Source organism: Panulirus ornatus, chromosome 13, assembly GCF_036320965.1.
Source record: "Panulirus ornatus isolate Po-2019 chromosome 13, ASM3632096v1, whole genome shotgun sequence".
Classification (NCBI taxonomy): Eukaryota; Metazoa; Arthropoda; class Malacostraca; order Decapoda; family Palinuridae; genus Panulirus; species Panulirus ornatus.
This window is the reverse complement of record NC_092236.1, coordinates 11,624,194-11,649,912: the sequence shown is the minus strand read 5'-3', so window position 1 is coordinate 11,649,912 and position 25,719 is coordinate 11,624,194. Positions and strand designations below refer to the sequence as shown.

The following is a 25,719-nucleotide window of genomic DNA, read 5'->3' as shown; positions in this document are numbered from 1 at the left end:
AAACTCATTTTTGTCCAACTCATTAACTCGTGTTCTGCATTAATGGATCATGATATCTATTTCCGACACAGATGACAAAAGATCAAGAACAACTGCAACTTAAAAGCTGCATTTATTTTGAGGAATGTGGCAATAAGTGTTGCTGGAGAAGCCGTCTATCCCTGCTCAAGGTTGCTCTTCCCCGCAGCAACAGTAACAGCACAACAGCACTAGCACCAGCAGCAGCAGCAGCAGCCTGTTCACCAGCGACACAAACATGTTACCGTACGCTGCTCTCAACTCGAACATGAAGCGCCCTGGTGGTCAAGTGTAGCTATACATCATACTCACATTACCCCCCCCCCCCCCCCCCACCCCCACCCCCCCAACTCAAGACTGCTCAACTGACGCTTGGTTTAATACCTGAAAATTCTCGAGCTGAGGCAACCCCGCCGGCCAGTGACATAGCGCGTTGTATATTTGTAGTATCAATTTTAACGTCGACCAGCGGGTTTCGTAACGAACACATTCCCACATTCTAAAAGCAGGCATTACCCAGTCATGAAACTGAAAGGATTTTCAAACTCGTTATGACTATAAGAAAAATGTACATTCTGTGTTTATCAATATGTATTGACCGTTAGTTAACAATAATCAAATAAAGGTCGATTATATCTGAATTATGGAGGATAATGTTCATATACTTTTCCTTTTTGATTTCGGGTAGTTTAATAATCTGTCCAAGATAGTTCAGTCGAAGCTTGGGCTTGCCCGTTCAAACTCGACTTTGTTTGAAATTGAAATTAGCAGAGCCGGCGTATCCACAGGGGAACGCTTGCCTGTAACCACACTCCTCTGTTTCACCATCGCGTTTGGATATGGCAGACACCAGCTCGGGTGTATAACACCAGCATAGTCTATCCATCGGTGCTATCAAACAACGTCTTTTACATACGTAAACTGTCACCAAATCGCTGCCCAACGTAAGTTTGAAGAGAGCGCTTAAACGGTGGAGGTAAAATGAAAAGCGGTAAACACACAGGGTGTCGGGGTGACGCACCAGGCAGCGTAAGAGTGCTCCCAACTGTGGGTAAATGTGTTTCACGAGAGCATGGCCAACATACCGCCCTAGCTCTGCACGGGAGCCGACTTCATCTTTACATACATGATTTTATGGTGCAAATCTATAAGGCTATTAGTAACTTTAGCTAGGGGTGTGAAGCCGTGACGTGCATCTCCGTAGGACTAGGCCAGCAGGTGTGTGTGTGTGTGTGTGTGTGTGTGAAGAGTCGGGTCGGGCTGGGTGGTGCACAGATCGGGGCAGTCTGCGCGAGGCACTCTATCGTTGCAGGCGCTACGCTGCACGCGCCGCTAGCAAGGCCAGACCTGCTACACAACTTCATGGTGGTCATCCCACAAGTGAACCATCTTACCCCCCTTGTCTCCTATTCCCGAAAAAAGTGCAAAAAAAAAAAGTTCTCTCTGTTTCTGTGTTTGCGTAGCACTGAATTTGGCATTAAAATGTGTGTCCATAGCATCTGCTCTTCAGGTAGGTGCTCAAGTGAAACTATGTTAAAAGCTACTACATATAACATACATGTCAAGCTGGAAAAATTAAGAAATGTTAAAATTGAGGTTAAGCGTGATAACTTATAGGTGGACCAGCACACGAAAGTCCATTTCTAACAGTCCTCGGTTCCACATCAGTTTACTTCATGTGTTTAACGTATTAGATATCATAAAACATTTGTTGTCACTGTAATAAAACAGCTACAATTACAAGAATAATATTTTGTCTAACATTAATATGCATTATGCAAAACAAAAATATAATAAGAAAAATACACTTTTAAAGATCGTCTCTCTGACAAAAGAAATTCTTCAGTTCAGAGGAAATTCCTGTTTAACTATAAATATATACATAAACAATGTTTAACTATGGTTGGTTGGTTGGTTATCAACTTATCAACCACTAGGATCACATTGGTATAATGGCTGTCCACTTCATGCTACACCCACAAACCGAAAAAATCTCTGAACACCTTCTCCATGTGTCGTGGACCATATCAAAGCCAAATACATCCAATTACGTATATTTACCTTTACTGAAACGATGACGTTTAAGTCCAATTTGTTAACCAAAATATTTTTTGCATCACTCATGCGGTCATGTTTGCAAAGTTACGGTAAATTCTAATCGTTAAAGTAGGAGATATAATTTATAATTCTTTTACAATGAAAAAGGTGGAGTTTAAGAACACCTCAGTTCATTTGTTAAATCGATCTTTCGCAAAAAAAAAAAAAAGTTTCTTTAATCAATAACCTTTCAGCTAACGCAAGGCAAACTGATTAGTCCGACAGCCAAGTAAAATACTCGGTAACGTAATAAAGACTCAGGCGAAAAATATATTTAAGTACAATTGTACAATTTAAGTACAAGGGACACCAATAGCAGCTACAACGTAAGCACAGTTGACCTGACTTAACGTGTCTCTCGGAACCCACCCGTTAATGACAAATTAGAATATTCAATGGCTTTACAATACAAGAGGGACTCTGGGAATGAAGGAACTAAGTCAGAAGCAAATGTTAAAGGTGGAGACGCAACGAGCGGCTTTTAGTATGGCCAGTGATAAGTCAGAAGACGACAGGAGTTACGCTACCTCTGTTTTGAACGGTATTTCTGACCTCAGCATGTTCACGTTATGATGTCAAGTCTCTTCACATCACATATACTCATACTTTAATAACGTTGCGAAGTGCTCACGGCATGTACAAAAATCAAGATTGGTTATTACGAATGCATTGAAATTTCCGTATAGAGAGAGAGGCGCTTCTAGCTGGCTATATGATCCGACACTGCTGATTTGTAAAAGTCACTGTGGTAGTTCGCTATAGGATATTCATTCATCCTGACACGCATGGGGAAATGATATATATATATATATATATATATATATATATATATATTGTCACAACACATGGGGAATGACCGTTCGTCCAATACTTTTTCTTCGGTCAAGACTACAACTCCAACCGGAGCTACGAAGGTTGAGGGGTGGGTGTCCCCACAACACACCCGGGGGTTCTGGCATCAGCAGGTGGGGCGCGTCATCGCAATAACGGCGATATCAACTGCGAACGAGGAAGGTGTTCGACGGCCAACGAAAATTCTATCACGTTGAGCGCTCGTTACCTCAACGACCATACCGCTTTAACGCCCCAACCGCGTACTGATTTTATAGCCCTGCGCGAAAACCGGAATTTGCTACTGGTACTCCAAAACACACGAGATGTTGTACTACAGCAAATAAAACTACTGTGGGGAGAGCAAGATATTACCAGAGATTTTTGTCCTTTGTTCATTGTCTTCTTGCATAGCTGGAGGATTACCGTTTTCTTTTTTTTTTTTTACAAGCTTAAAAATAACTCCGGTGCTCATAAATCTATCAGCTATTACCATTCTTATTAGCGTTATCTCTTGGATAAATTCCACTGAAGGTCGCGGGGTCAATGGGTAATCATTTACATTTTCGCATGGACCTGCATGTGGAACTACACCTCATGCTGTTGCTCTTAGTTCTTTTCTTAACATATTCAAGGTACATTACTGCATAAGGGAAGGGTATTAGCTGCGGTACGTATCGAAAAAGGAAGATCCAGATCGCTGCAACAGAATAACAAGATGATTAATTGCGATTACCTGTAAACATTTCTTAGGACGGTTCTAAAAACTTGCACAGAACACCTTTGACAATTTGACACCAAAACTACAATAAATTATTTCTTCATATATATATATATATATATATATATATATATATATATATATATATATATATATATATATATATATATAACAGGTTTGTCTATAATTATGATATACCTGAAGTCGACATCATTATATAAGCTGACGACAGCTTCAGTATGACTCGGAGAAATGAATACCTGCAGTCTTGTTATCTTGAAGCGTTCCGTCGTACTTATATATATATATATATATATATATATATATATATATATATATATATATATATATATATATATATATATATATATATATATTCCAATGAGTCCACGGGGAAAATGAAACACGAAAAGTTCCCAAGTGCAATTTCGTGTAATAATCACATCATCAGGGGAGACACAAGAAGAGAAATATAACAATCAGTTGATATACATCGAAGAGACGAAGCTAGGACGCCATTTGGTTTCGTGTTTCATTTTCCCCTTGGACTCATAGGAATATCTTGATCACGCGCATTGTGATCCTTTCCAATATATATATATATATATATATATATATATATATATATATATATATATATATATATATATATATATCGGTTCGGTTGTAGTATGAGGATTTTTGCCATTACATAAAGTCCAATAAATTCACTGCAGCTTCATAATAGCAATTACAAAAATAGGTATATCATACGATTTGCCAAATATTTCGTGGCTTTGTAATTTACGTCAACAATCTGCGCTGATCTCGGTTTCAATAACTAATATGCGTGTGGTCTGCATGTTTCCTGAATTACCACACACACACCACACACACACACACATTACACACTTTTACAACTGCACCATCGCTCCTGTTTACAGTGCTTAAGAGCTATATCCAGAAAGGTTCTCAATAGAAACACAAAAATCTTAAACAAATGAGAATCTATCCGTGTTTTGCCTATCCGCTTATAGAAAAAACAAAACAGACCATTGAATATCATTGGGGTAATCTACATCCGCTGAACAGCATGGGATCTCCCGAACTCCTTAAATGAATGTGTTCATTTACGTGACTGGCTTTCCCCAATACTTGCTATACGTGACAGCGACATAGAGGCATGTAACTAAATAAAAGCATGTTTGCCAATCTGGTCTGTACACGCCTCTTCGATGTCATATGAGTACTATCTATGTCCGAGAATCGACCGCTGGCTCTTCGAAGTGTAAAAACTCCTTCGTGTCGAGGTTGGAGCCTACTTTATATAAAGTATAGAAAAATCGCCAAATGACCACACTTAAAAGTTTCCTCGCACCGGAGAGGTACGAGTTTCACATCACCTTGCAGGATATGGGCTGTCATTACTACGTCAGCGACCCCTGAACAAGGCTGAGGAACAGACAAGTTACAACAAGGACAGTTAGCCAAATGGAGGAGACACTGCGGACTGTCAGTGTGTGGAGTTGAACTAATCTTTAATTACTGGCGAAAACCCACTATTCTCTGTACTTTCCTTACACGGGGCAGGACACTTCCGTATGATGGCCTAACATTCGAGACTCAGAGCTGCACACTATCATACCGTCGTGCTCCAAGGGTCGTATAGTCATGCTCAAGGAGTCATGAGCCAAATGTCTGGCGTCACTTCGTCTTTTTTTTCTTTACTCTCATACATTACATTTCTGGGGCTGACTCGCGGTTACTGTTGAGACAGTTTGAACATACCCTATAACTTAATTCATTAACTTTGCATATCATATCTCCTGTTCTCAGCGATACACAATACGTTGGTCGGTAATTTTTGAATACAAAAAAAAAAAACCTACGGCTAAAACATTTCGGTCTTCAATATATTTTGCCCTAATGTTACCAGCTTCCATGACAAATAATACTCGTTGCTTCATTCAAAGTTCAAGTCTTTTGTAAAGTACATAAAGAAGGTTTTACAGACCTTCTCCTCATAAATACTTACATGATCATATTCTATGACATTTGGCATGAATGATGCACTTGTAATATCAGTGTTGGACCAGAGATCTGTCATGTTCTCGTATCCTCGCTTGAGACACGAACTAGTATAACCTCCACCATTCCATGCCATCAACACCACTCCTTGTTCCTACGCCATTCACGTGCCATTCATCGTCGCCTTTTGCCTACACTCTCGCCACTCAGCATCGGCCTGTGCCTTCCCTCGAAAACAAATGAGCATCGTCTTGTGCCTCCCGTTAAACCAATCAGCATCGTCCTGTACCTCCCCTCAAACCAATCAGGTACATACCATTTACCTCTTCACGCACCCTACCAGTCGGCATCGCTTCTTAAACCCAATCTCGTACTTTTTAGCGTTATTTTATGCTTTCCTTCAACACCAGTCACAGGTTCCTCTCCTTTCCACCAACCAACATCGTCTTCTGGGTTCCTGTGGCATCAATCAGCGTCGCCACTTACCTTCCCCTCACACCGATCAGCGATGCCTTCTGTTGTCGCCTTTCACCTCCCTCTACCAGTCCTGTCTCCCGTATCAACAGAGTAGTGGTCGGTGGGCAGCAGTTTTGTACGTAACAACGGACAGCAGGGGATATGTTACAAGAGGGAGGCAGGGTGTATATAACAGGAGAGTAACAAGGGATATGTAACAGGAGGGCACCACGTAACGGGAGACCAGCACTTACGAGACGGCACCATGCAACAGGAGAGCACCACGTGACAGGAGTGCTGCACGTAACAGGAACACACACACCACGTAACAGGAGAGCTGGTCGCAACAGGAAAGCAGGAGGAGGCAAGATGTCAACGTTTGGGAAGAGCGTGGAAGGTCAATGAGGGTGGACAGGGAAGAGTCATGGAGTTGAAAAGAGGAGCTGCAGGTGGGATGGAGGTGGCTGCTGTTGAGGCTTTGAATGGGAGGGTCACCAGTGGCCGGGAGGACAGCCATGTGAAGGGCACAGGAGGGAAATGGAGGGCAGGCATGTGGAGGGAGTTAATGGGGGGAAGACAGCACGAGAGATAAGAGTAGTTAGGGTGTTACTGGAGGGTCACTGGGCGGGAGGTTAGTGGTGCAACAACAGGGAAGGTACCAAAGGGAGGGCAGCGGTGTGAAGGACAGTGGAACGGAGGGTAGCAGGATGGAGATAAGCGGAGGGACAGGAGCACCCGGAGGGCAGTGGGAGGGAAGGTAGCGGACGGGATGGTAGAAGAAGGGAGGGCAGCGAGAGGGAAAGCAGTGGCATGAGGGTCGCTAGAGGGAGGGAAGATAGGAAAGAGACAGGAGGGCAGCTGATGGAAGGGACTATAATGAAGGGCAGGGGGAGGGAAGAGCAGTGGCGGGAGGGCACACTGAGGAAAGTCAGCTGGAAGGAAAGGATGATAGTGACAAGGGGGAAGCTATATGAAGGGATGGGGGGAGGGTACTGGCAAAGGGAAGGAGTAGCGACGGGAGGGAGGGAAGGGGCAGGAGGTGGTGGAAGGTAACGACTGGAGGGCAGCAAAGGGAGGGCAGGAGGAAGGAGGGTGGGTTCATCTGGAGGGCAAGTGGAGGGAGAGAGAGAGAGAGAGAGAGTAGCGACAGGAGGGCAGGAAGCTGGGAGGGAGGGTAACATCGGGAGAGCAGTTGGAGGGAGGGAGGGAGGGAGGGCAGAAGGCTGGGTTAATGCGACCATTTGTATGAGGTACACGGCCGAGGGTCAGACCGGCGGAGCATAACTCAGCCACCAATGATAGCCTGCCTTTGGGGGGGTGAGGGCCCCCTCATCCATCCCTTACCTTACCCCTCTCCCTTATCTTACCTTACCCTTCCCTACACCTTACCTTACTCTTCCCTATACCTTATTTCCCCTGCCTGGGTGAAGGAGGCCTCATTCCAGCACCTTACCCTCTCCCTTACCCTAGCCTTCCCTACACCTTACCTTTCCCTTACCTAAACATTGCCTTACCCTTCCCTATACCTTATTTCCCCTACCTAGGGGGTGAGACCCCCCTATCTTACCTTACCTTACCTTACCTTATCGCCCCTCCAGGGAGGGAGGGAGGGAGGGAGACTTCCTGCACTTTACCTTACCTTTCCCTTCCCTTCACCTTATCTCCCCTGCCTAGGGGTTGAGGCCCTCTCCCTTACCTTATCTTTCACTCCCCTACCTCTTCCCTAACCTTCTCCTATAACCTACATTCTCATCCATTATCTTCAACAACCCCTTCCCTCAATCGCAACTTCTCCCCTTACCTATCGTTTCCTTAACCATATCCCACCTTTTCCTACCTTACGCCTACCTTAATCACAAAGTCTCCTTCCCCCCTAATCCACTTACGCTTACCTTTTACTACCACCTACCTACCTCCCCTAACCATCAGTCTACCCTCACCTCTCCTACAATCTACCTTCCTTCACCTACCATATATCTACTCTCATCTTACCCTTCATTTTAGCTTGCCTTAAACCCATGGCCATCCTTGCCCTTCACTTACATCTACCCTAAGAATAGGCTTCCCTTTCCTTACCTAACCTTACCCTACCACCTTCCCTTCCTCATTCCGCCTACCCCACCCTCCTTCTAACCTCTTCCCACCCTGCACCTAACCCTTCAATTTACCTTAGGAACTCACTAATCACATCACCCAACATCCCCTACACCTACCTTACTATCCACGATATATTCCTCTACCCAAACTATCCTCCACTTTCCCATCCTCCTCCCCCTTTACCTTCCACCGCCACCAATTCCACACTAACCATTATCCTCCCTGCCTCCACCTCACACTAACCACTATCCTCTTGCCTATACCCCAACCCTAATCACTATTCTCCCTAACCCTACTTCATAATAATCTCTATCCTCCCCTCACACTAACCCCTATTCCCCCTACCCTTACCTCACACTAACCACTATAGTCTTGCCTCTACCTACAACTAACCACTATCCTCCCCTCACACTAACCACTATGGTCTTGCCTCTACCTCCCACTAACCACTATCCTCCCCTCACACGAGTCCCCCCCCCCCCCCTACCTTCATCTGTGTCCCGACTTACGTTCCCCTGACATCAACCAAACCAGTTTTCAGTCATATATTTCTCACCGTTTTAAGGACTTGCAACTTGGAGAAGGCAATTACAGACACACCCAAGGTAGCCGAGCACCCTGAACACGCACACATACACATGGGCTACCGGGCCAACGTCACAGACTCATGATTCAAGCGCGGATCCACCTGGGTTCGAATCCTGGGAGCGGCAGTCGGCTCACAGCTAACCTAACTGTTCATCCTCCCTTCAGAGCTGACTGATAAATTGGCACCTAGCTTAGGATAGTGTGTGTCTGTGCCTGTCTGTGGTGTACACACGAGTAAAGATACGATGTTTATATACAAGGTTGAGAGACGGGGGCAACATGAGTGCAAAACTCGCAAGTAATCACAGACACACACACACACACACACACACACACAGCGGCTACGATGGTTGGACTGGAAGACGAGCATAATCCATCTTGGAAAGGGCAACAAATGAAGGATATGAAAAAAAGAAAAGAAAAAAAAATACCACCATCAGCAACTGATGAGAAAAGTGTAGCCTTTGAGACTCAGCGACCAAAAAAAAAAGATGCAAAAAAAAAAAAAGATAAAAAAAAAGCCAATCACTACTACAGTAATAAGAAGGATGGACCGGCTGGAACTACCTCCAGAATGGGATAAAACCTGCCCCGATGGTCTTGACCCCGTGTGAACGATGGTTGACTCAAGGGGTTATGCTAGTCCATGGCCTGTTAAGTGACCCTTGAGGGGAAAGGTCATATAGGTTACGCCACCTTACCGTATGTTCAAAAGGTTAAAAAGCGCGTAAGCAAAATGGCAGATCATGAAAGAAGATACGAGAGAGAGAGAGAGAGAGAGAGAGAGAGAGAGAGAGAGAGAGAGAGAGAGAGAGAGAGGGTTAGACAAATATACTGAAATAACTGGGCAGAATGTACAGAAACAGGATGATACGACGCCCATAACACTAAGGCAACCACGAGAGGAGACACAGAGAGACCAAAAGAGGTACACACAAATGGCGAGGAAGATTACCAGCACAAATGTTAACAATGAAGACTAACAGCACATACGTTAAAGTTGAAGATTAACAGCACACATGTTAACGATGAAGATTAACAGCACATACGTTAAAGATGATGATGAACAGCACACATTTTAACGATGAAGATTAACAGCACATATGTTAACGACGAAGATTAACAACACATACGTTAACGATGAAGATTAACAGCACACATGTTAACGATGAAGATTAACAGCACATATGTTAACGACGAAGATTAACAGCAGATTAGTTAAAGATATTCTGTGGGGGTGGGGGGGGGGGGGGGGGGACACCAAACAAGACATAATAAAAGTTAATGATTCTGAGTCTAACTAGACGGAAAACGAACATCCACTAGTTCTGAAGGGAAAACATTGGAAAGAAAAGGAAAATGAGGACAGACTAAGAGCATATATGATCCCTCTCGAGGTGTGGCAGGAGCAACGAGCGTGTGACGGTCCTTACTGAATATAATGACAATTATAACAACAGTAAATACTTAATAGTTTCGACGGGTGTGAAAAAATATCCTCCGAGAGTTGCTGATGGTGGTGGACGTGGCCAGCTTCCTGAGTGCTGCTAGAACCATCTAAGGATATAGCAGGGACTCCTGGGCCCGGAAGTGTGTGTGTGTGTGTGTGTGTGTGTGTGTGTGTGTGTGTGTGTGTGTGTGTGTGTGTGTGTGTGTGTGTGTGTGTGTATACAACTGACGCTGGTGCAGGAACCAGCTCCAAGACATGCCTAATTAAGCGAGGGGGAAAAGTTCTTACAACGGGGTATCGTAACAACCGGGAAACTTAACTGGAAACGCCTACATTCACGAGGGACAGAGAGACATGAAGGCATACGTTGTTGGTGTATGTCCCAAAAAAAATATATGACGCAAAACTTGAAGAGTCGGAGGGCGCGGGCGGCCAGATACAACAGCACGTCGCATTCACGCGCAAGAGTGTGGAAACAGAAAACATGAGCTTCGGTGCTCCGCCTGGGAGAGGAGAGCGCGCATAACCACCAGAGCTGAAGCTCGTTCTTTGCTGGCGATCCAATAATCGAGGAATCTAAAAAAGGGAACCCCCTAACGCCACAAGGTAAAAGGGATGCAACCTGACTGAGCAGAACAAATTACAAGTTCCAAAACAAGAGACGTGGAATTTCTCAAGCCAAAAAATTTGACACGAGTTCTTGTGAAGTTCGCAAACCAAAGATCAGGGATGGAAAGGGAGAATGAGAAGAATGGAATTTGGTCAAAAAAAATAGTGACATCAAAAACGTAAACGAAGATAGTAAGGACTGAATACATGGAAACGATTGAAGCCTAGCTAAGCCGTGGAAAAAAACACAAAAAGTATCCAAAATAAGAGAGTTCAACTCCAAGGAAGGGAAAGCAGCCAGACAATTAACCAAAACAGAAGAGTGGGGTTAAGTTTCAAGTTCCTTGATCTATTTGACAACACCGATCCTTCCCTAGTAACTGTACGGGGGGACACATGGAACGAACTGCGTGGATTGTGTGAGAAAACTCGTTTGTTTACTTTAAGTGAAAGATCATGCGATACATTACGACGATTGTTAAACTCGGTAGGCAAAGATAGCAGGCTCTCTCTCTCTCTCTCTCTCTCTCTCTCTCTCTCTCTCTCTCTCTCTCTCTCTCTCTCTCTCTGAGACACAAACAAACACGGTCGCATTCATAAATACATTAGACACTAACCTCATATGCATACATTAAACATACACATCACATACAAGTACACACACACACACACACACACACACACACACACACACACACACACTCAACGTTAAGACCAACAAATACATCTGCGTCCAACCCATTAAATAAACAAATGAATTACCAAAGCAACGCCCGTAAAGACTGTTGGCAATTTCATTCATTTTTTTTTTTTTTTCAAAATTAGAATCCGCAAAATTTACGAAGTCATTAATCATCTCCAGATTATCATCTCATCCTGGTCTTAAACCTCTTAAGAACGACGGTTCATTCCTCAAGGCACGACGGCACGTTCCTCCCTCACAACGGCACGTTCCCCCCCTCACAACGGCACGTTCCTCCCTCACAACGGCACGTTCCCCCCTCACAACGGCGCGTTCCCCCCCTCACAACGGCGCGTTCCTCCCTCACAACGGCGCGTTCCCCCCCTCACAACGGCGCGTTCCCCCCTCACAACGGCACGTTCCCCCCTCACAACGGCGCGTTCCCCCCCTCACAACGGCACGTTCCTCCCTCACAACGGCGCGTTCCCCCCTCACAATGGCGCGTTCCTCCCTCACAACGGCGCGTTCCCCCCCTCACAACGGCGCGTTCCCCCCCTCACAACGGCGCGTTCCCCCCCTCACAACGGCGCGTTCCTCCCTCACAACGGCGCGTTCCCCCCCCTCACAACGGCGCGTTCCCCCCCTCACAACGGCACGTTCCTCCCTCACAACGGCACGTTCCCCCTCACAACGGCGCGTTCCCCCCCTCACAACGGCACGTTCCTCCCTCACAACGGCGCGTTCCCCCCCCCTCACAATGGCGCGTTCCTCCCTCACAACGGCGCGTTCCCCCCCTCACAACGGCGCGTTCCTCCCTCACAACGGCGCGTTCCCCCCCCTCACAACGGCGCGTTCCCCCCCTCACAACGGCACGTTCCTCCCTCACAACGGCGCGTTCCCCCCTCACAACGGCACGTTCCTCCCTCACAACGGCACGTTCCCCCCTCACAACGGCGCGTTCCCCCCTCACAACGGCACGTTCCCCCCCTCACAACGGCACGTTCCTCCCTCACAACGGCGCGTTCCTCCCTCACAACGGCACGTTCCCCCCTCACAACGGCACGTTCCTTGCCTGAGCACGACGGTTCTCCCTTGCGTACGACGACAAGACCCTCCAGCTCGATGATGCTACGACCCTACGGTATAAAGGGGCGCGACTTTTGACCTGACACTAATATGGGGGTCAGGTCAAAAATCGGACCATCGTACCATCAGGCTCATGGGGTTGATGACGTAACAAACTGGACACAGTTTCCAGAGGTCGTCAGGGGTAAAACGTTCCTGCTCCCTGACGCCAAATAAATACACAAATTATCACCAGCAGCTGCACGCATGTACTCCACCTACCTTCACCCACGGTGCAACACAGAGCCACACAAGACGTTAGAGTCGGCAATCCCGCAGTGTGTGTGCGGAGTCTAGGCCACTGCGACCGAGAGCCGCTTTCGGGATACAGTTGTACTCGTTTAAACCTCACCAACACCTTGTTCGGCCGGACTTGCTCCTTGCCTCTGCTCTTTTCATCTCCACCGAGTCGAGTCTTATCTTCTATCTTTACTTCAGGTCTTCTCTATTCAGCCAGCATTTCTTTACTTTTTGTTTATTGTGTACTCTATATATCTACTCTTGTGTTTCCTCCAACCTTCTTCTTCCCGTCTTCTCGTTTTCTCTCCCAACGTTCACCACCGTAAAATCTTCCCGTCAAACTAGAAGTTTATCTCCTCTCTCTTTAATGACTTTGTTTTCATGTCATATAAAATAATGTAACCCTGTTCACTGATACATATCTATCTATTGTAATAATTATTGATCTGTTTTTCCACCTTGAGTTCCTGTTCTGCTCTTCAAAGTACATGATATTTCACACACACACACGCACACAATATATATATATATATATATATATATATATATATATATATATATATATATATATATATATATATATATATATATATATCCCCGGGGATAGGGGAGAAAGAATACTTCCCACGTATTCCCTGCGTGTCGTAAAAGGCGACTAAAAGGGGAGGGACCGGGTGGCTGGAAATCCTCCCCTCTCGTTTTTTTTTTTTTTTATTTTCCAAAAGAAGGAACGGAGAAGGGGGCCAGGTGAGGATATTCCCTCAAAGGCTCAGTCCTCTGTTCTTAACGCTACCTCGCTAACGCGGGAAATGGCGAATAGTATGAAAGAAATATATATATATATATATATCATCCGACATGGTATGTATCAAACCATGTGATGAAAGGAAGAATGTGGTGTCATGGAAAATAACTCAGTTTAATTTGAATTTTTCGCGTCTGAAGAGCTGACTTAAAAGGTGGAAAGATTATTATGAGGAGAGAAAATAATAATCCACAGAGTCTCAGTTCGAGGAAAGGAGATATAACGGTCAATCCTCGTGTAGCTAGTCTACACACACAAAGTATGAAAAGCAGATGTCAATCGCGTGCAACGGGTCCAGTAAATAGTAGTGGGTACATATGTTTACAATTCACCAGAGTATGTCAATCGCATGCAACGGGTCCAGTAAATAGTAGTGGGTACATATGTTTACAATTCACCAGAGTGGCCGATACGATACCCGAACTCGGAAAACGGCAGCATCAAGGTGGACGGAAAAGGATGACTTAAGAGATTTAATAATAATATCAGGAGAGTTCATAAAGCCGAAGGTATTTGATTCCATTCTGGCTAAGTGCCTTCATTCACTCACTCATCCAGTCATTTATTCATTCACTTTTAATTTACTCATCTAGTCATTTACATGCAGATACTGATTTCTCTAACATACAATTATGCATCTACAGGCACCCAGATTTAACACTTGCTCCACTAACGTGATGTCTTGACGTTGCAGGTTGTGTGGGAGTATCCTGACTGACCAAGCGTGAAGCCAAGAGAGTACCATTGCGAGCAGCTATTCCTTCCCAAAGCCTGAGCTTCATGTACCACACCAACCACCAATGTCTCTCTACATCTACAACCGGAGGCCGGCAGTACCACCTTAAATCGGCGTCTCCACTTTCTGCAGTGGTCAAGTCTTTCTACCATATCGTAAATTGTCGCTGCTTCCGTGTTCCACAGCGGCAACAATCACAGCTTCAGTTAATGACGTCCCTCCCCCTCCTCCTCCTTGTATTGACTGGTCTCAATTTGTGTAATCTAAATACTTACGAACATCCCTGGACTCCCCATTACCTTTACCATCGTGGAACATTTCTTCCACACCATTTCCGCCCTCTCCACCACTTGCAAAACCCTGTTACAGCCAAAAATCAAAACCGCCAACGTCTCCAAAAATATCCTCATCTAACGCAACTGTTGTCTTGTTAGAGATCTTAACAAATGTTCCATTCCGTTTTATCATTTCCTTTCTATGTTATCACGGTCTTTCCTCAGGAAGTGAAAAAACTTTCATTCATGATGTGTGTTATAGCTAGTCTAATACAATCATTCTGTGTTAATAGCTACTGTAATACATTTATTTTCTATGCTAGTGAAATGTATTTGTTTTGTTTACAGACATCTGGTGTTCCACCAATCACAACTGAGGTGGTGAACGCATAGATCTGTCATTCTGTGCCCAACATTCCCGACACATTAATACAAAAATTTACAGGATCAAACCGAGGCACACAGTTTACATGTCTATGATGATGACTTTTTCAGTGACAGTCAACTGGAGAATCATCGTTACTACTCATGAAAGATATGTCATCCACGTCTTTCCCCGAGATGGTATCCTCATTGGCAAAAATCCGACATGCACCTCAGTCAAACTAGACTACATTATTCTTCAATAATCACAGTTGACCCGTGGTGGCGACAGGCCCACAATCCAGCCTAAATGGGAATGTTTTAGTGACTACTTCTGCGCAGCTTTTCCGCGAGAGCTAGATTCATGCAGGATATCACTGTTTGCACAACACTGTCAAACATCCTTCACAATTTCCTCTGGCGACTCTCTCTCTCTCTCTCTCTCTCTCTCTCTCTCTCTCTCTCTCTCTCTCTCTCTCTCTCTCTCTGCATGTATACACAATGAAATGGTAGGGTTCGTTCCTCCTTGCACCAAACTCCTCCGAGTTTCAGTTCAACCAGCAAGCTTCCCGATGTTTCAGATATTTAGGTTCTCTTGACTCATTACACTGCCACGGGTGATGAGAAACCTGTTCCCTGACCCCGTGAATTCAACCTCATGACCTACCAAGGAGTGCCAGTCAGTACATTAAACGCAGCGCCTTGGCCTCACACTAGTCTCCTCACTGCTCCTGTGTCTATTAATCATCGCACCTCCTCATGGCCAAAGAATTAGACTCACTCATTATCCGTTCATGTCATACCCCAAAATTAACACACCATGTCAATATGTCTTCTCAATGATACACCATGAGCAGGCTTCCAGATGGGCGGGCTTGCAGCAGCAGCAGCGACGGCTGGTGTCTCCTGCAGTCCGCGTTCCCCCAAAGTTGTCCTATCATTCAGCTGCCCCTTCAGGAGTCATCGTTTAAAGTTATCATCCGTGGCGGGTGATGATTACAGCCACCAATAACACACATTACCTCGACCCTAATGTGCGATGATCCAGCCCTCACACCCGCCCACCATTACCCAATTTAGGGTTCACCTCTTGGATTGGCTTGGGAGGGCTGCGGGTGATCGCTGTGCCCGCGCCACTTTTTTTGGTGGGATTACTGGTGGTCGGACGGTGGGATGACGGGTGGATGCTGTTGCCTCGGCGGCTCCAGCTCGCGTGCTGGCAGCCGTGTGTAAATGGTCCATGCCATATAATTGTTAATCCAAATCCATCTATAAACCACACCAGCAAAAGACGGTATAAATACTAAATGCGGCGGTAAGACCTTTTTAATCACAATGATGCGGTCCCTGACTACGATGGGTCGATCCCTCATTAACAAATTGGTGCGATCCTTAAGCACTACGGTGTGACCTTTAACCACAATGGTACAAATAACCCTTAACCATGACGGTACGATCCTTAAGCACAACAGTAAGCTCCTTGAGCGCGAGAATACAACCCTTAAATACGATTGAACGATCCAAAGCACTAAGTTACTATCCTTCAGCACAACGATACGACCCATAAGTATGATGCCCTGACATTCAGAGGTCACGTAATCACACCAGGGAGGTCGTGCTCCGCGTTGTTAATGTGCAACTTGTTACTGCCGCTGTTCTCGTCGCTTCTGATGTTGGATTCCATCCCTTAACTATAAAAGCGTTCAGCTGCAATCATAAATCTCGGTTGCCTCATTCTTTCCACGCGTCAGTTACTCCATCCTTTGACAAAGAATTTTCAAATCACACTAAATCCTGCTTTACGAAAAATACGTGAATTTTAACTTTTGTGAAGCGTTAGACTGTTCTGGCAAGAATCTATTCATTACGTAAGTTACTAAGTTAAATACTCAATATCAACTCACTTGTAAGTAATATTATCCACAGCAAAACTAATCTCAACTTCGTCCAAAAGAAGTGACGGGATGTCAGGAAAAATCAACCATTGTACAAGCTCCCAAGAAAAGACTTTCATGAAGAGGATTGAGAACGTATTGACGAAAGAAACTACATTGATCTCAAGTCTGGGAAAAGTGTGGAAGGCTGGCGAGCTGTTTTTGGTCCAGGCCTAGCCACTGCTGCAGAGGGTGTAAAGTCTGCACTATCAAGAGAGCTATCCGTCGACAGTACTGGAGACAAACAACTGTCATGGAGTTGCTCTCTTTATGGACAGGCTAAAATGCTCCGACTCACGCCCTCCATCAGTTCTCTGTCGTCAGCAACCCAGGCTACAAAAAGCGACGCCAACACATCACTCGAAGGACGGGTCATCTATATTTGTATGTAATTATTGTAATTATTCATTCCTATTTTCCCATAATTTGTAAACATCTTTAATCATCTGTTTGTAATTTCTTAATTCTATAATACAAGCGGTTTTATATAATCATCCATCTCTGCATTCAGTTTCTTGCTAATTCACCTTTTCGTTACTAAAGAATAATTTCTTTATATCTTTTCCGGTTTGTCTCTTAATTATTTTCTTGGTGTACCCTCTAGTGGTTACAGTCATTTCTCACACTAAAAAGTTGATAAATGCCTATATAAAAAATCGATTCCAAATCTTGGAATCTGTAATTTTGTCTTCCCATGTAGATCTGTCCATTGGTGCAGGCCATTCACAGGCTGATACTCTTGTAATTCATCTACTTATTTCAGGTGCACTTTTCGTTGCCCTCCAGTGGACCTTCTAAAGCTATCGGTAAGTTACTTCTAAAGAGGTGACCAGACCAGAGATGCCTACTTATGATGTGGACATATTATTTGGATATTTTTTCTTATAATAAACTCCCTAATAATTGTACTTCAAAATAATTTTGATAGCCTCCTTGACAAATCAACTAATGTGGTGCTTCAGTGAAAGGATAGGTTCTTTGTCAACTCCAGTTCCCTTTCACATACTCTGTATGTCTCCAGCGAGGTGATAATCATAAACAAGTCTACTTTCACTATGTTCCATCTTCATCAATTTGCTTGTACCCGGCTAGAATTGAGCTTAGCTCATACCCTATATAGTCCATCGCAGTACTTGACACTCCTTACTTCCCTCAACATTTCAGAATCATTCCTTAATTCCTTCTGGCAAATCATCAACAAAGATCAGGAATAACACTAAACAAAACTTTCTGCTTTACGAAGCACAACTGGTGATTTGAACCCAGTTAAAAAGGGTAACTCTGGCAGGTTTCTTTCTTTCCATCAATTCAGGCCAGCTTCAATCAACCAAAGGAAAGGTACCGATCTCTTGTGGAGGAATGTTAGATGTCTTCTGGCAACTAAAGACCATGCAATTCAACCAATCATTTACCTCAGTTAGTGACCATCATTACATTAATCTAGATGGTTCATTAAACAAGATCTCTTTCCTTTGGACCAATGTTACCTCTTCCTTCGGTAGTTACTTTACAAGTAATCATCCAGCTACTTTCTTACCTTTTTCAGCAAATCAAAGATCAAACTTGTTTAGATACTGGCTTACAGTTCAGCGCAATGCCCTTTCCCTTTTCTAAAACAGGACTTGTGCTTTATTCAAACTTCCTTAGATCTAATCCTCTTCCAATAATGTTTTAAAATGCTGCTGTCATATTTCCATAGCTACACTCCATAAGTATATATTGAAAGGTTTCATCACGACCAACAGTGTCATATGGATCACTTAACAATCAACTTGCTTTCAATAAATCGGTCATATTTTACTGGTGTTGGGGTAAAGTATTTTCTACAGCATAATGCTTGAACCTGGGCAAATGTTCACAAGGTTTTGTAACATTATATCACTATAATGTCAGTAACCGAATGCAATATCCACAGATAATTACATTATTGTAATATGATGCTATCAGCACAATGAACAAATTTATCTATATGTTTTTAATTACCCTAAGACCTTTCTAAAGGATTACGCAGCTTAAGACTCCACTTCTTCAGTGGCAGGGAAATGCAGACTCCTTTGCAGTGGGAAGTTCTTTGAGGAGACAGTAGAGTAGTACATCCAATGATACAGCCTAACTAAAGCAACTTTTAACTCACAATGTAACCTCAAGCAGGTGGAGTCCAATAATATCCTATGGTTCTACTATACAAAACCATATCATCATATCATGCTGATAACAGAACACATCAAAAAATCTACCTAAAGTACTGCTGCAATGCTTAAATTCATATATGAATACAAAGGAATTCAAACAGCAAGAGACCACTGGGTCCTTTAAAGGCAGTTTGTTACAGTGAGTGGAAGATATCAGAAATTCACAGATCAATGTGGTAAAAGTTATGCCTCCATAACATAACTACTGAGTATGTTTTAAAACCATGCAATAAAAAAGTTGGAAAGATACCAATCATTCACTTATTTAAAAAAAAAAAAAATGTGTACCAGAGAGCATCCAGTCCACATACCTGGCCATAAGTGTTCCACAGATGGATGGTCGTCACTAAGGGTGGCACATCAATGTCACAAACTGCCAGCAGCCAATGTCTCCACCAGAGTGCTACAGCCTTCAAAAATGTGGATCAAATATTGTTTTCAGTATGGCAATGAAACTAAAGTAAACATTATCAGTAAGTATGGGAGATTTCATTTTCTTCAGTTGTAAGAAAAAAAATCAAAATATTATAATCTTATTACAATGAATGATTCAGAACCAATCTCTGTAATAATTTCTACTGTATCTACCTATATGAACAGTATATAAATTCACAGTTCTAGCCAATGCATGAGGGAATGATGTTTATAGTAAAAAACTGAATATTTTACAGAAATATACTTCAATCCACTTGAGTACAAGAATCTTCACTACTGATGGCGAGAGGATGACCTACAGCAGAGCCTTTGCAGAAAGCCAAACACTGTGACATGAGAAGAATCCTAACCACTGATTTTATTCACCTTAATATGTGTGTGTGTGTGGGCGTTTATGTATATACATGTGTATGTGGGTGGGATGGGCCATTCTTTCATCTGTTTCCTCGCTACCTTGCTAATGCAGGAGACAGAGACAAAGTATGATAAATAAATAAATAAATATTCATTTAATAAATAGTTGATAATAACCATGGCTTTGAAGGTGGTTCAATGGTTTTCTGTCTGTAGACCACAACAATTTCCAAAGGAAATTCCAGGTGAGGATATACCAACACAGAGGACAAGGAAAGGATGTTCCTTGTTAGGATACAAAAAAAATCAGAATTTCAAACTTTGCAAATACTGTACAAGTAATGTGTTCTTTTAGTCAAAAATAATTTATCAGTATGCTACTGCTGTCTTCCTTTCACCAACTCATGACAATAGTGTTCCTTTCAAATATATACTTAAAAAAGGTAATGCTACTGTGCTCTATACAGCTACTTAATCTAGTTAAATACAATGGCTATCAAAGCTAAAACAATTTTCATACATTCTGAAATGTGTTGTTGAATAAAATCTAATCAATGCAAGAGATTTATTTTCATAACCTATAAATGCTTTCTGTTGGGATTAATGCACTAATTCAGTTCATAAAATCATCCATAATTCTGTATAAGGTATATAACTCATTGAAAACACATCTAAGTTAAAATCAAAATTAGTAAAATATGTCACCAATGCAAAACAACATTGTTCCCTCAAACACCTTAAGCCTTAATGGGAGAATGCATAAATTGATGAGACAGATTTGGTGATGTCTCGATAAGCATGAGATTTAAGCCTGCTCCCAAAATCAATGACCCTTAACCATCTTATCATGTAAAAACCAAGACCATTTAATAAATTCTATCTTTCACCAAGCCTGTTTTGGTGTGTTAAGCAACATTCAGACAAGAATGCTTTATCTTTCATATAAGATCATCTAATCAAAAGCATTTCTATTGCCTGATAATATTACCAAAAAGGTTACCTACAGCAACAGCATGGCAATAAAGAAAAAACCTATGCCTCTTACACCAGGAATATCTCAATCAAAAGTTTTTCCGATTGCCAGCAACTGTATCACTGTATCATTTCTGTACCCTATCTCATTTCAACTTCACCAATACTGTAAATACTTTGTAGGTTCCATCACATGCTACTGCCCTCATACTCTCAGTTCCTATTACAGCTTCTCATCTTTAACGTTTCAAAATACACTGCATATACCATACTTGAAAAAGACTAACTTAAAACTATGTGTATTCTACACCAGGCTTTTAAAATTTATGCAATAAACAATCTCTGTAACTGTAGAACTTATAGAGATTCAAAGAACAATTCTACTGACAAATGCAGAGGCAGAAAAATGAGAATGAAGACTTTTTGAGAACTATGATGCATGACAGGATGATCAATGATATCCAGGAAAAATCAAATGATCACCAAAATCAAGGGCTTTAATGATTTTATAAATCTTTGTTACATCAAAGAACCATAGCATGGATTTAAATCTGCTGTGTATAAACAATGAAAAGCTGCATTAAGAAGACAATGTTAGCAGTAATTTTCTGTTAACGATACACAAATTATCTGCTGTCCCTTTAACTTGCACCATCACAAGGAGTGGTCTCTTCATACCAAACCTCAAGCTTCCTGTAATAGATCTCAGCAACCTTCTTAATCATACGACCAATAAATTGAACACAGTTCTTACTACAGTCTTGAACCCCGCTGAAAAAGCCTTTGCAATGCACTCTTCTAGTTCTTCCAGCCATATATTCCAACCCATTGTGCTTGGGCATTCCTATACCTTAACTCTTCCTCCTCACACCTGCAAACAGATACATGCCCCCTCAGAATACTGCAAGTAATTCACCAATGAGTATGTGGTTAAAAAAAGTAACTTTTAAAGTCAATGGGAGAATTTCTACCCTTATTTCCTGTCTTAAATATGGCAGGAGAACCTTCAACAGGCAACCTAATATTACCATTCCTCACTGATGTGGATGCAATAAAAACGATGGCCTATGTAACAAGATAAAATAAGTATAGCACCAGAGAAAACTGCAAGCAAAGATGGAGAGAAAGACACTACTGAGGTTGATCCTATACTGTGACTGGCATAGGTACCACCTGCCCATGCATTATACATTCTTACTACTCTAGCATGCCTATTCATGCCACTAAATATACTGCCACGCAACTGCCTTGGGCTTTCACAATCCACTTACTCTGTTTCTATACTTCTATTGCATAATAAGTTCATATATTTCTAATGAATGAAAAATGTCTATATTTCTACAGCCTAATACATAGAAATACATGGCAAGAGAGCACAAGTGGGATGTAATAAAAATATGGGAAAATTCTAACTTGCAACACAAAAAGAAGGGTTCGTGGAACAAATGCATATCATCGAACTCCTTGCACTCATGAGTTATTCTTGACTAACAATGTGTGATCTGAAGCATTATCTTATGGTAAAAAACATATATAGCAAGGATATGAAGATCAGGGAAAATGTTTGGTTGACTCCTGTACAATTTCATGTAGAAATCAACAAAATCTTTGAAAACCTCACCTAACAAATATCTACCTCATAAAAATACCAGCTTTTATTGGGTGTTGTGTTTGATAGCACATAGAATTACTGATTTTCAAAGGTTGGGCGACTGCGCTACCAAAGGCCACGGGGTGTGTTTCCATATTCTGCCATGGCAGTTATTGTGATGAAATAACTTTTCATACCATTTCACATATTACTTGGAAAATTAAGAAATATCTCGATTGCTGTTGTTAACTATCAAAATGTCACCTACTTTCAATGAACCCACACATTTGCCCTGACTGTCATACATACCCGCTTCCCATTATCATACATCACAACATGGGAAGTGATGCTCTAAAGGGCATTTCTCCCAAATCCTTAGTTATTTGGTAATGCCCCTAAAGCAAACCTTCACAAAAGATACATATATTCAGTATAATCATTCAATGTAATTGAAACTCACTGAACCTAACCAGGGAATACGAAGAAGCCGGGTAAACTACGGAAAAGTTGGTGGTCATGTTGTGAGTTGGTCGCCATGATTTCGACGCATTCGACATGATAGGGAATAACTTCGAAATTTCTTTTTTCCAACTTGAACAAACCAAAATCCTATGGAATTAACTATCATCCAGAAAAAACTGAACCACATTTAAAACGTGTCCGATAGGTTTTAAATAGTTTTTAAGTAATAGGTTTTTTAACTGTGGTAAGTCAGGTTGGCAAATACATATCAGAGTATCACTTATTCCGAGAACACTTCCACGGGAAAAAAAAAAAAAAATACCTGGCTGCACATGCCTTTCAGTGAGGACTTTACAGTTATTTAATTTATGACAACTTATGACACTCACGATGGTCTAAAGCTTCTAACTTCTGAACATTTCATGTTTGGCATCCACTGATCAGCACTTATTACACACACTTACCAACCATCACAAACAGTTTACTCTCAATTGACTGCAAATTCTTGATTCAAGAAAAGCTTCCATATAAATTGTTACAGTTTACGTACACAGAATCGAACACAAATAGCCTGCTTTGAACTCGTCCTAGAGTTCATGGGCAGAGAAATACAGACGCACCTATTTGGGCAACCTAAGAACGACCTGTCGTTCAAAACAGGCCATAGTAGGTAGGGTTACTCATGGCGAATCTTTTCACACACACACACACACACACACACACACACACACTTCGTTACAACAATTTAAGGTGATGAATATGCTTTAAAACCCTTACATTCTATGTGGGCTGTCCAGGGCGAACAAATCACAGTGCTCGAGGCATTTACCTGACGTGGACTCCGTTCCTAGTTTCCCAATAATCCTGAATCAACTCAACCACACACATTTAAACCTCGTCTTGGTGTTAACAGGACTGTAACAAGAACTAAGCAGGAAATGGTCCTCGTTCCCCACTGTTTTCCCCAAGCCATTCTGAGTTCATAGTTCGGTCTTGAACAAAGTATTGCAGCAGCAAATCTTCATGAAGTAATATTCGAACTCGTCTACTCTTATTAAATGTACTTCAGTGAATTTATCTAATAACCTGTTTGCCCCTGCGTCTTCAGGGACTAATGAGCGGCCTTGAATTTTTCCCGTAAAATTCATCTAGAATACACCATTTTAGGATGTAATATTTCGTTTGTCAAATGTGTCACTTTGGTCAAGATATATGTTTAAGACAAGCTTGATGGAAATCTATTTTTTTCTCTCTCTTTCGAAAGAAAATACGTAAAAATAAGGGCAATTTGACATAATCAGTGTTTACACATTAGGTAATCGTTAAAATTATCGCAATTTATATTCTGTATTTCCACAGTACGTGGACCTTCTCCTTATAAATAGAATCCTGTGTCTTTATGAATAACTGACATAATTTCTGAGGACATGGGCCACATACATTATGAGGGTGTTTGAGGTTTAAGGTTATCCAAACACCTAAAGTTTTTTTGTGTTTGGATGAAGCTTGACTTTGACAGCTTTAATGTCCCCAGCAGGTAATGCGCCTTGAGCCCAGACAACAAACCAGCTAGACAAGGACAACAGCTTAGAATGACATTCTTGTTGGCTTTTAATGGTGACGAAAATTCCAGAAAGAACCTATGTTGGTCACACCATAATACATGTTTATCGCTGCCTATCATTTATCATTTATCTTACTTTCAGTTCGTTTATTGCAAAAGAACACTCTTATTTGCTTGTCTTCAGATTTTTTCTTATAATTATCAAACTGAGTTTCTGAGGCAGGTGCAAAACATTCCCCTGGCCGAATACTTATTTTATCCCCTTTAAACATTTTGAAAACTGCAAGTTGAAATTGTTTAAACAACATACACTTATCGACATTCACATATAATCGAAAAAAAATACAAACCTATTAAACATGAAACATGAAAACGTAGATTATTATAATGTTTTGCTGTCTGGTCACAATGTATTAACTAACGTAAAATTGAGAATAATGAGCCCGCTGGTCAAACATAGCAACTCATATATTGCAGGAATATGAAAATGGTCATGGCAAAATATTCATCCTTTCTAGCTACAATATAAATGTTACAAAACTATTCTTGAATTGTTTTGCGATTCCATAGTGTGTAACACATATTTGTTCAGTTTATGCGACATTTTTGCGGCAGAAGATGTACCAATCATATATGAAAATATTATCCATGAAATCCTCGGTAAAAATGTTATGCATATATTTCTTTCTCATTCACGTCACAAAGCTTACATTGCACGATCAAATAAGACAATTAATGAATCCTGTTTTATATCAAATATTATATTGCTGTAGGTCATATGATAAACACAAACCCTGTCGTGTGATGGTGGTCGGTTGTTTAGTTGAGCTATGGGAATATCAACTTCCTTGGGAATAATAATTCTTAAGGCCGTCTATACCAACATAGAACCGCCAACTGGAAACTCTTGAACAAATCCATCATGTGTTAAAGATAATCCTAGGAGCATAAAAGCACTCATGTGAGATAAACATATCTATGTAGGTTACAATGAATTGTGGCTACACCAGACCTTGGCCAGCTCCAAACATTACCTAAAAGTTACGGACGGGGAGCTTTCTACTTTGTTAAGTAAATCTGCAATAACAACGATTATACGTGCTACTTAAAAATCG

General features: G+C 42.1%; 1 long non-coding RNA gene across 1 annotated transcript in view; it reads left to right on the top strand.

The window, feature by feature from the left end:
- Positions 1 to 20,007, top strand: part of LOC139752754 (uncharacterized) — a 77,425-nt gene extending 57,418 nt beyond the window's left edge. Inside the window, exons 3-4 of the long non-coding RNA XR_011713574.1 lie at positions 14,421 to 19,699; positions 19,898 to 20,007. This is a non-coding gene — a long non-coding RNA (uncharacterized lncRNA). The remainder of the gene's footprint in view (positions 1 to 14,420; positions 19,700 to 19,897) is intronic.
- The last annotated feature ends 5,712 nt before the right edge of the window (positions 20,008 to 25,719 follow it).